Source organism: Ursus americanus, chromosome 4 (assembly GCF_024610735.1).
Source record: "Ursus americanus isolate L20-20 chromosome 4, mUrsAme1.1.p, whole genome shotgun sequence".
Classification (NCBI taxonomy): Eukaryota; Metazoa; Chordata; class Mammalia; order Carnivora; family Ursidae; genus Ursus; species Ursus americanus.
The window spans coordinates 20737361-20749586 of NC_142130.1; the positions used below are offsets into that span (position 1 = coordinate 20737361).

A 12226-nucleotide genomic window follows, 5' to 3' on the forward strand; every position below is an offset into this window, starting at 1 on the left:
GGAAAGAATCAGAGGAGGCCCCATAGGAGAGGTGGCACAAGAGATAAGCCTTAACCAATGACCAACATTTCTACTACAGTTCTGCAGAGGGACTAAGTGTGAGAGGCCAAGAGGGGAGGCACAAAGGTCTGAAAGTGTTCCATTGATGATTTACTCTGTCCTGATAGCTGTCTGCATGAAGAAGGGGCACAGGCTGGAGAAGGGGGGAAAAAAGAATGGCTAGAAGAACTATGGCCACCTTCAAACCTTAAAGGCTGTCATGGATCTGCTGGAGTGCAAAACACGGACTGGCATAGGGTATTTGCAAGAAGAGAATATGGCACAATTTGCTATATCCCTGAAAGGAGAGGAAATTGGTCTGAAGACCCTCTGATCTCCCCACTCCAAGTAGCTGCCTCCTTCAAATGACTAAGCCAACCTGGATTGTAAACACTGCAGAAAATAAATCACGTTACAGCTTAATCTCACTCAACTTCAGTAAATTCCCCCTGGACTTAACAGCTCTGCTTCTATTCCAGTCCTAGCTAAGGAAAAGGCTGCCACCCGGCCATGTTCACTGGTTTATGGGGTAGGTCTAACTCCCAGGTCCCTCCACCAATGCTGAAACTACCTATATTCTGGCTGCCTGAGGAGCTTCCACACCCACCAGTAGGCCTGTCTGTCTTCAGGGCTGCCTGTTTTATGGTCCCCTCAATCTCTTCCACTCTCAGAACTGTGGTTGATTACCCTGCACCCATCTGCCCCAAGAGAGTCTGAGGACCTCTTCATGTAGATAAGTCCAAGTGGATCCTAGGGCATCTGATGGCAATTTTTTTTCACTCCAGTCCCCATAACATCAAGAAGTAGAGATCATTCCATCAGTTAACAGATAAATATTGAACATCTACAAGGGATACTATGATACAAAATTAGTAAGACATGATCCTTGGGGTGCCTGGCTGGCTCAGTTGGTGGGGTGTGTGACACTTGATCTCAGGCTTGTGAGTTCAAGCCCCACACTGAGTTCAAGATTTATTAAAAATAAAATCTTAAAAAAGTAAAACAAAGGACATGATCCCTAACCTCAGAGATCTCAGTTGTGAGACATGTAAATAAACATGGACAATTAGTGTGATAACTGCTGAGAAGGAGGTTAAGGAAGTACTGCTGTGGGAAGACAAAGGGGAGATACTTAGTCCAGAGGACAATGAGGAGGAAAGGAGAGTTTCCGAGGATTCTTGGAAGGAAAAGCAGGAGTTATGCCAGTGATTAGGATGAAGGAATGCAAGTGGCGTAAGAGGCATAGGGAACAGGTATGGATAGGAATGGCCTGGAGGACGAGTCTTTTGGGCAATAGTGGGTAGTTCATTGAAGCTGGTGTTCAGGCTGCACAAGTAGACCTCAGGGTGCATCAAGAAGGATCTTGTGGGGTGCCTGGGTGGCTCAGTCAGTTAAGTGTCTGCCTTCAGCTCAGGTCATGATCCCAGGGTCCTGGGATCGAGCCCCAGGCAGCCTGCTTCTCCCTCTCCTCCCTGCTCCTGCTCTCTCTCACTATCTCTGTCACCATCTGTGTCTCTGTCTCTCAAATAAATAAAAAATCTTAAAAATTTTTTTTCTTAAAAAGAAATATTTTGTATGCATTCCCAGGAAGTTGGAACTTTATGAAGGCAGTGAGGGCTACGGCTTCATACTCCAGGAAAAAAAAAATACAAGAAAGGAAACTGTATACTATTTGACTCAGCATTGAATAATAAATACACAGTCTTAATAGCATAAACATTAAATAATCACTTAACCAGACATTATAATATTGGAAGGATGGGGGACAGGGATAACAGCTTTCTTAATAGAAAATAGCCATGTTATGTGAAAATATAGATATAAATAACCAGAATCGCTCAAATAATTGTGGCTTGCTTCTGGAGAATCAGAAGTGGGGAAGGATGGGAGATGGGACTGCTTTTCACCACTAGCCTTGTAATATGTAACTTTGTAAATAAGCTTTTTAGAAAGATAATTATGTACCTATATTAATATAAATAAAAAATTTCTTTTAGTCTATGTGTGAACCTCAGCTTCATCACTCAATAACTGACTGACCATGGGACAACTCTTTATCTTTTCTGTAGCTGAGTTTCTTCATCTGTAAAATGGTATAACAACACCTATTTTGGGGGGCGCCTGGGTGGCACAGCGGTTAAAGCGTCTGCCTTCGGCTCAGGGCGTGATCCCGGCATTACGGGATCGAGCCCCACATCAGGCTCCTCCGCTATGAGCCTGTTTCTTCCTCTCCCACTCCCCCTGCTTGTGTTCCCTCTCTCGCTGGCTGTCTCTATCTCTGTCAAATAAATAAATAAAATCTTTAAAAAAAAAAAAACACCTATTTTGCAGGGTTATTATGAGGACTAAATGATATATATGTAAAGTGCTTAGCACTGAGTCTGGAACTTAATAAATAATATTAATATTATTCAGTATTTATTAAATACCTAATATATAAACTTAATAAATGGCAGGCACTTTTAAATTTTTTTAATTTATTTTTTTTAAGTAATCTCTACACCCAAGATGGGAGTTGAAAGTCCCACTTTGACATCAAGAGTCACGTGCTCTTGTGACTGAGCCTGCCAGGAACCCCTGAGCACTTTTGTTTCTAATAAGAGATGGGGGGAAATCGTATTTTAAAGGCCTGAACACATGCCTTCTTTATTATTTCCATCACTGGTCATTGGAACACATTCCACTATTTAAGAAGGGCATGGCTGTATTCATAAAGTATAGAAAAGAGAGAAGTTATAATTCAGATATCAGAAGCCAAAAACTAGTTAAATGTTTCAAAATCAGGAGGTATACTCATCCTTGAAAAAAGTATTTGCAGAAACAAACAAAATAACGTGCTTTGAAGAATCTGTCTGGGAAAATAGGGATTTGCGACAACATTGCTCCACTTGCACGTACGTTTAAAATTAAAAGGTAACCTAGAATTTGATATGACTGACACGAACAGATTCGCTGGGAAGGGCGATTTCCCTGGGCCGTCTAGCGACCAGAGTTCTACTCCCTTCACCCTTCAGGCCCTCAAATTTCCCGATTGTATATCAAAGGGTCAAATAAAAAGATCTCTGTGTCCTCGGCCCACTCGCTAAGGTTCTGAGAATTCTTGGTAATGTGCTTTTGCCTTAGGACGTGGCAATAAACGCACGACTCAGGTTTCTCACTAAGGCTCCTAATATGGATGGATTTCCTTAACCTGTCTCTAACTAAAACAAAGTGCTTCCGAATCAGCAACCCCTGGATCGGGTCTCCTCACACTCCGCACCGACACCCGCCCTGTAGCTAGCAGCCAAGTGACCCCGGAGGGCGCCCCCGAAATGGGAACTACATATCCCAGGATGCCCCAGGGCGAGGGGGCGCCCGCTCGGATTGGCCAGGGATCGGTGACGCTCAGTGTTTTGGCCCCGACGGTCACATGTTTCCTTTGTTGTGAGCTGCCGCAAACACTGGTGGCTGGAGGGAGACGCCGGCGCCGAAGAGAGCGCTGCGCCGCTGGCCGCTAAGGGAACGCAGGGGCTGCCGCTGCTGGCCACTGCTGCTGGCCGTTTCCAGCCTTCGCCGAGAGGTACCCGGGGATGACAGCTCCGGGACTAGCCGAGAGGCGAGGAACCGGCTAGAACCGGGGGGCGGAGGGGCGGCTGAGGTCGCGACCATAGGGGTGTCTGCAGGAGGGAAGCCAGCGTCGGCCGGCGTCTCGGAGCCAGACGTGGGGTCTGATGAGAGATTGCTGCTGGGACTTGCAGGGTCTCTGTCTGGGGCGCGGGGCCTCCAGGGCACCCTGGAGGAGGGGCTTCTGTGCCGGCAGGATAACGGCAGTCCTGAAGGGAGGGCGCCCCCGCCTCTTGGCACTGCCGCCCCGGAACCGCGGCGTTGCTGGCGCGGCCCGCCGGGGGCGGATTGGGAGGAGCATGGCCGCGGGGGTTGGGGGTAGCAGGTGCGGGTCACCCCGCTGCCGCAGGGGCAGCTGGTGGACAGGGCTGGGCAGACTGGCCCCGCATGTTGCCGATGGGCTTTGAACCGGGCGCTGCTCTTTTTTAATCGAAGGAAGCACTGAGAACGCGAAGGTCTCAGGTCAAGCCGTTTCGTTTGGTGGGGACAACCGCTGGTCCTGCTGGGAAGGACTGACGGGGTCAAGGTGGGTCTCGGGGCATCGGGCCAGAGAAGCCCCATTAGAGCGGTTGCGAAATGTGCTAGGCACCGTCACCTGACCGTTACCCCCGCCCCCTCCCCCCCTCCCGCGAGCCTTTGTTTACCACGGATGGCGGCTGAGCCAGCGCCGGGAACCCGGCCCTAGAGCGACCGTCCCCGGGGAGTCGGGGCGGGCGGGGGCGCAGGCGTTTAGCCGGCGGAGTCTCCGCCTAACCTCCCCACCTTCCCACCAGTCCAGGACGCGGTTTCTTAATTTAGTTCCTAATGTCCCCGCCCCCAAGTTCTGGACACTCGGGGCGCAGACTGTTAACACAGCTGGGATTGGGCGCCTGCGGCGGACTGCGGGCGGGACGACGGGGCAAGTTCCGAGTGTTTATTGGCGGGTGTCTAGTCGCTATGCCCAAGCAGTTCTCCGCCCCTTTGAAGGTGATCTGGAGGACGCGCGAGAGCGCGCGCTCTCGCTTCTGGTGCTGCTGAGGCGCAATTGGAGCTAGCGGCGCGCGTTCCCGCGCGGAAGGACTGGAGCTAGAGGCCGAGCCACCCTGCTGTCCCTCGGTGACCGCCGCAGCTTCTGCCCGAGCCTTAGGCAGTTCTGGGACAGCAGCGGATGGCCGCCGCAGCCCGCCCTGCGAAGACCGGAAAATTAGCTCCCTTTAACTAGTGTCGCTTTATTACGGAGATGGTGGGAAAGAAGTCCTCTTACGAAATTGGCCTTGCTGCTTCTGTAAACAAGGTTTAAGTAGCGAAATAAGGACCTTAACGTCATATTTTAGGACGCCTCACTCACCCCCGAGGCAGTGACTATTCACAAATGATTTTAGTGATTAATCACTGGGTTTCAAGCAGCTTTTTAAGAATTACGCTTTAGTATTTGCTGCTATAGCCTTTTAGGTACACCAGCTGAGTTTGATTTTTATTAGAAATGTAAAATAAATTTAAAAATCTGCCTAGTGTCGACCAAGATTAAAATTAGAATTCTACTTTTAAAAAGAGGTAGCTTACGCATATTTTCCTAAAAGTTAAGAGTCTTCTCTACCCTAGTTTAGATAAATTATTTTCCTTGTTTAGAGAACTATGGCACACTCGGGGATTCAAAATTTGAGTAAATTTCAGATGTGTTGTTTTAAAATTGTAAATTAAGAGGGCATTAATAAAATCTCCAAGAAAATCACTGTAGCCATAATGTGTTGAAGATGCAGTTTGCCTAATTTCATGAGTTAATAGGGTAATTGGGCTTTATCAGGTTTTCTTTTCCTGTAAATTTGTAGGAATTCACCCAAGACCTAATGCATATTTGTAGAAGGTAGATGGAGTTCTCTGGGTGAAGCATGAACTGCATATGAACAGTTCTCATTTGTTATGCATTCTTAATATATTTTTAATGTTGGAGTGGAGATGACTACACCAGAAGGGTAGCTTCTGGGATCCCTAAGTGTGTCATCACTTGTGCATTGAGGGCATTTAGCATATCTAAATACGCTAACTGTACAAACTGCAAACCTCTAACCTTTTTTAAAAATCGAGAGTCAAAAGCCTGCTTATCTAGACAAAGCTTAGTCTCAGAACAGGAAAAAGAAATATTTTGAATTAAGGCTGTAAGTTTTAATTTAAACTTTCCTAGCTTTTGTTCAAGTTGCTAAAACCTTAATGGTTTTTTATTTTATTTTATTTTATTTTATTTTATTTTAAAGATTTTATTTATTTATTTGACAGAGATAGAAACAGCCAGCGAGAGAGGGAACACAAGCAGAGGGAGTGGGAGAGGAAGAAGCAGGGCTCGATCCCAGAATGCCGGGATCACGCCCTGAGCCAAAGGCAGACGCTTAATGACTGAGCCACCCAGGTGCCCCCTTAATGGTTTTTTTAAAAAAAACTTTAACTTCCCTGTTTTTCTGCCATTTCATTAAAACCCCAAAGTCAAGCCTGTGAAAAATAAATACTATTAAATAAATGACAGCGGTTATTTTTGTATATACTTTTACCTAGAAATTTGGGACATCCTTTTTCAATAAATATTTAGATATGGACTGTATGCTGAAAAATGTAAGTAAAATAGCCTTATAAGTATATCCATCTAATTATATGAAAAATACATTTTGTATGATTCTGATTGTGTAACTAAAAATGTGGCCATCTGACAGCTGTTGATGTTTTAGAACCTTTATTCTTTCTACCATTAAAAACACAATAGCTAAACTTTTAATTGATGAGTTTGTCACTCTGCCTAAATTCATTACCCAGGGGCTTGTAATTTTTCAGCATTTGGCACACCTTAAAGTCTACTGAATGGATGTTTAAAAGTGATTAGGCCGGGGGCGCCTGGGTGGCACAGCGGTTAAGCGTCTGCCTTCGGCTCAGGGCGTGATCCCGGAGTTCTGGGATGGAGCCCCACATCAGGCTCCTCCGCTGTGAGCCTGCTTCTTCCTCTCCCACTCCCCCTGCTTGTGTTCCCTCTCTCGCTGGCTGTCTCTATCCTGTCAAATAAATAAATAAAATCTTTAAAAAAAATAAAAAATAAAAAATAAATAAAAGTGATTAGGCCTGGGGCACCTGGGTGGCTCAGTTGGTTAAGTGTCTGACTCTTGATTCCAGCTCAGGTCTCCTTCGTGGGGTTGTGAAGTCAAGCCCCACGTTAGGCTCCATACCCAGTGTGGAGCCTGCCTTTCAAAAAAACAGTGATTAGGCTTTACTCTTTACTCAATAGTTTCTAAAAGTTATTTCTGTAAATAATTTGTGTCACTAAGATAAATAAAAATCACTGACAAAGATATTTTTATACATAGAGAAGTCATCTGAAATACTAGCTCTCAAACTTGTTCGAGTGGCAGAGCAGAGGTTAGTGTCCTTGCAGATTTCGTTTAATTTTAATATAGAACAATGCATTAAGTACCTAAAAGAAGCATGTTAGCAGGGTAAAACCAAATGACATTAAGTTTACACGTTAAGTCTAGTGAGAAGCGTGCGTAGGCTCAATAGGCAGCTTGATAGCAGGTGTGATGTTTGATAATTAACATTTTTTTTTCCTTTGTGGGTTGGGGAATATTATTAACCAAAAGTTTTAAGGCAAGGGAGAGAAACACTGAAGATACTTGATTTTTTTGTTCTGTGATTTAAGATCGTATTCTTTTTTGTTAAGTCTGACACATTGCTTAAGTACTGCTAAATTTTTCAACATTAGACACTTCTTATTTTTTTCTCTCATTAATCATAGTCAGAATGTATTGACCGGTTGAATTCTAGTCAATAAGGGATAATCACTAATTGCTATAATCCTAGGCAAAGAAATTAAGTGTCAGTTGGTTTCTGATGTCTGATGGTGGGTAAATATGTTCTTGGTGGTTCCATTAAGAAATTTAAAATGTTGAAAATAAAATCTTGTTTATTTACTATCTCTTAAATTATTTTTCATTTAGCTATGTAAAATAAACTCTTCTTCCTCTCCTCAAAAGAAAAGAAAAGAACATCTTGAAGACTGGACTTTAAATACTGCATTTGTAAAACTTGGTTCAGGAACCACTCACTGCTCCCAGAGTAAAGCTTTAAATTGAAATTTTAAGAGTGTAAATCCATGGTTTTTAAAAAGTCATTAAATAGAATAGTTCAAATAAATAAATTAGCTTTTGAGAAAATAGGGTGAAAATATTTGAAATGTATAACAACTGCGTGGTTTTATGTAGCTCCATGTTAAGTACAATTTTCTAGTCATTCTTAAATAATGGACTTATTATGTTGCACTTTTCTGACTTTCCTTCTTTTGCTTTACTTTATATAGCTTTATATATCTTTAAAGATAAACCTCTTCTTGGTTAGTCTTCTGGTTGTCTCTGCTATGTTTTCTGCACTCAGAGTTAAATTTGAGAAAACGGAATAGTGTAGAGCATAGTATGTGGCAGTTCACTACTACTAGTTGTAGGGACCACATTAGTGAAAATGTTGGTTTCCTTTGCTGTTTGGTATTTATTAGTCTTTAAAGCTCCTCCTTAATCCACACTATCTTTAAGACTGATGGTAATTTCTTTATTTTGTATAGGATTCCTGCATTCTAAAGGAAAATTAAGCTTGGTTGCAGTACAGCTACATTCTCTATCAATTCTGATATTATAACTCCTTTGGACTTTGTATACTGACTCTGTCCCTTGCCCTTACCTATTAGGTTGGTAAGTATTACCTTAAAACACTGCTCAGTGCCCTAGTGAATTGCCTTAATAATAATTCTAGACCAGATCAATCATGAGAAAATCTATTCCAGTCTGTGTTTTTTGCTAGTAGAAAAGTATCAGTCCTGGAGTTCTTTTTTTTTTTTTTTTTAAGTTTATTCATTTATTTAAGTAAATTCTATATATAGTGTGGGATTCAAACTCACAACCCAGAGATTGAATCACATGTTCTACTGACTGAGCCAGCCAGGTACCCCAACCCTGTAGAGTCTTGAATTGGATCTGAATCCAATATTTGTGACCCCAGTGCCAGAAAGAAAAATAAACTTTCTTCAGTTGACCTGGATGCCTACATTTGCTCAGGATTTTATTGTCCACTGGGAAAAAACACTTACTGAGCTGGGATTAACAATCTCCTAATTTGACCAAGTTGAAGTATTCTTTACCAAGGGCACACACAAGTTAGACTTACTTCCGGGAGTAAGGAAACATTTAAAATGTATATATAATAATGCATTTATGTATTCTAAAATAATTATTTGAGATTCTATATGGATAATTTAGATAACTAAGGATTAAAAACTAAATTTTTTCTTGAATTACCAAGACATTTTCTGATTTTCTCAAATTGATTCCGATATGATAATACGTAATGACTAAACTGTCAATTTTTATACTATTGATAGACCAACTCGGAATTATTTAATGGCCCCAAACTCAGATGAGACCTCAGTTACCAGACACTCTTCAAATATCCATTGCAGAATTATCACAGGATATATATTTTGTCATCTCAGTGCCACCTAACGATTAGCTTGCTGCTGACATAAATCTTTGTTTACTCATCTTTCAAGAAACTACTCCAAGATAATAATATCAAGTAAGGAAGTTGACAAATAAAGAAACTAATTTGTATGTAAAACAGCATAAAATTATTAATTTGCTTTAAGGAATTGTTATTCAGTAATGATTTCCTATACAAAAGTAAACTTTTAAACTATGCAAAAGTCAGAAACTGAAGTCTAAAAACTTTTTTCAACATATTAGTAAATAATGCCAACTGTGCATTAAGTGAATAGTATCTGATAATATATTGCTGTTCTCCATTTATTTTAGGTGTGGGAATTAAAACAACACAAATATTTTGACTGGGGATTTGAACAAGCAAATGCTAAAAAGGTATTATATTTATAGTATTTATAAAATATCCAAGGGGGCGCCTGGGTGGTGCAGTTGGTTAAGCGTCTGACTTTTGGTTTTGGCTCAGGTTGTGATCTCAGGGTCATCGAGATCAAGCTCTGTGTCGGGCTTTGCATTCAGTGCAGAGTCTGCTTGGGATTCTCTCTCCCTCCATCCCTCCCACTTGCGCGCTCTCTTGCTCTCTCTCTCTCAAATAAATAAATCTTAAAAAAAAAAAACGCACAACTAAACATTGTTATTAGAGAATCTAAACCATTTTCCTTTCTTTAACCAGGGATTACTTAAGCCAGTCAGAGTAATGGGGAACAGTTCTAGCCTCAGGATCATAAAAGAAAACCGTGTCATAGTCATTTCTGTTACGAAATGAAGTATCCACTCTTTTTAGTTCCTCCCTCATATCCTCAATCCCTCTTCTACATTTTTCTCTAGCCTTAGAGATACTAAAATAAGTTATCTCTCCTCATTTTTCTGAGACATAGGCCAAAAACAATTTTAAATCTACCTAGCAACCAAGAACTAGGTCTACAACATGCATGGGTTCTGCAGTTGGAAATAAACCCTAGAGTACCTTTAACCAGAAGAATCTTTCTGTTAAGAAGAATCTTCCTTTCAAGTGAGAGAGTCGCTTCAGGAATAAAGCTCCTGAAGAAATGAGAGAGGGAAAGACAGATACTAGCTTTTCTAGAAAAATCATGCAACTGGCAGTCAGTTGCTGACATGACAGTCTGATCACCCTTGCATTTGCTATCTTTATCTAGATCAGACTTTGTTATTATATTTCTCTGGAACAAACATTTTCCCCTCTTACGTTGTCTAGAGATGCTTACTTAGTTGCTTAGTTTTTCCTAAAGGGAATGATGATGCTTTGATATTTGCTAAATTTTTAGAAGAATTCTCTGTAATTTATGTTTGCTTGATTGTGTGTAAATTCGTTTATTATAAATCTTGAGCCTATATTAGATACTGTACGCTGAGGTGTGGTAAACGTGTCTTTACATTTTTAACCATTAATACTTCGTGTAAAAAGGAAAAACAAAAGCTGGTGAATTACATCTGGAAGCCCAAAAGACACACTTTAAAATGTCTTCTGGGGCACCTGAGTGGCTCAGTTGTTAAGCGTCTGCCTTGGGCTCAGGGCGTGATCCCAGCGTTCTGGGATCGAGCCCCACGTCAGGCTCCTCTGCTGGGAGCCTGCTTCTTCCTCTCCCACTCCCCCTGCTTGTGTTCCCTCTCTCGCTGACTGTCTCTCTCTCTGTCAAATAAATAAAATCTTTAAAAATAAATAAAATAAAATAAAATGCATCTTCTATTTCTAAGACCCTCCTCTGTGAATTATTTACCCTGTCATCAATAGGAAGTGATTACATTTCGTGTTGTGGAGACTGGTTAATGGGAGAGTTCTCAGAAAGTCTAGAGAAAGTGAGGATGTACAGAAAGCCAGGCCAAAGCTGCTTGGAGGGAAACAGCCCAGATCTTTGAGATAGCCTCTCTACATACAAAGCAGTAAACAAGTATCTTGTTGCTGTTGAATACTTTGTAATAGCAGGTGATTTTATTGCTGTTCTAATCCAGAATTTTCAGTTTTACACTGGGAGAAAGCAGTGGAAGACCTCTTGTCACTCAACAGTCAAGGAACCAGCTATGAGAAAAAGAGGCAGAAAAGAGCATAAAAAGACAAAACCTTAACTCCTATCAAGGTTTCATCAGCCTTGTATTAATACATAACTTGCTCAATCTATCATCTCCAAATTTATCAGATACAGATACCAGATAACAAATACCAGATGCAGTAAGATTATTGGATACAGAAAGCAGAGTATCTTTTCATTTGTTTTCTTTCTTGTCTCTTTTAGCCAAAAGGGAAATTCTTAGGTCTTGCAGTATGTTATTTTGTTTTGCGTTTTGTTTGTATTCTCTTGCATTGTTTTGCATTCACTTAAATACTGAGAAGGGGTGCCTGGGTGGCTCAGTCATTTGGGCATCTGACTCTTGATTTTGGCTTGGGTTGTGATCTCGGGTTTGTGGGTTTGTGCCCCGCTTCTGGCTCTGTGCTCAGCACAGTCTACTTGGGATTCTCTCTCTTCCTTTCCCTACCCCTCCCGTAGATCATGAGCTCCCTGCCCCCAAAATAAGTGAATAAATAAAAAATCTTTAAACACTGAGAGAACAAAATGTAGAACAGAAAAGGCATAAAGTTCAAGATTTTTGTTGTCAGTAATGCCAGTAATAACACCACCAGTCAAAAACAATAATTTGTGAATTTTTTGAACCTGAAATGCGATAAGAAATTAAGTAAGCTGATTTGAAGATAAATTCTTGATTTGGGAAGCTGACTTGTGACCAATTCAACCATAATTTGAATTTAGCTTGGTAAAGCATTAAGGTTAAAATAAGTTATATTCAATATCATATTTGTTTATGTTTATCATAATTAAATGGTTATCACTTGTGATATTACATGCTTTGAACTTTTTTCAGTTTCAACAACAAAAAATTGGCATTCGGGCACAGTAGTGACCTCTCATCTATGGGAGATAGGTTTCTGTGTATTGAACCATTACTGAGGTAACTTCAGATTAAAAGTATATTTGAGATATGCGCTATTGCACATGTATGGGAGCTTGCAGTTTAGAAGTGATGATATGTGCTGTAAGTGAATTTATCCATGTATATGTGCATGTATTTGT

General features: G+C 41.4%; 1 protein-coding gene across 11 annotated transcripts in view; it reads left to right on the forward strand.

Moving 5' to 3' along the window:
• Positions 1-3447: 3447 nt before the first annotated feature.
• KLHL24 (kelch like family member 24) overlaps positions 3448-12226 on the forward strand; it is a 38799-nt gene continuing 30020 nt past the window's right edge. The window contains exons 1-4 of one of the 11 annotated variants that reach the window (XM_087861445.1): positions 3448-3598; positions 8213-8339; positions 9026-9219; positions 9456-9518. The gene's annotated coding sequence lies outside the window, so the exon portion shown is untranslated. Of the gene's footprint in view, positions 3635-4077; positions 4169-8212; positions 8340-9025; positions 9220-9455; positions 9519-12226 lie in introns of all 11 variants that reach the window. The other 10 variants (XM_045776614.2, XM_087861443.1, XM_087861446.1 and 7 more) reach the window with 10 other exon arrangements.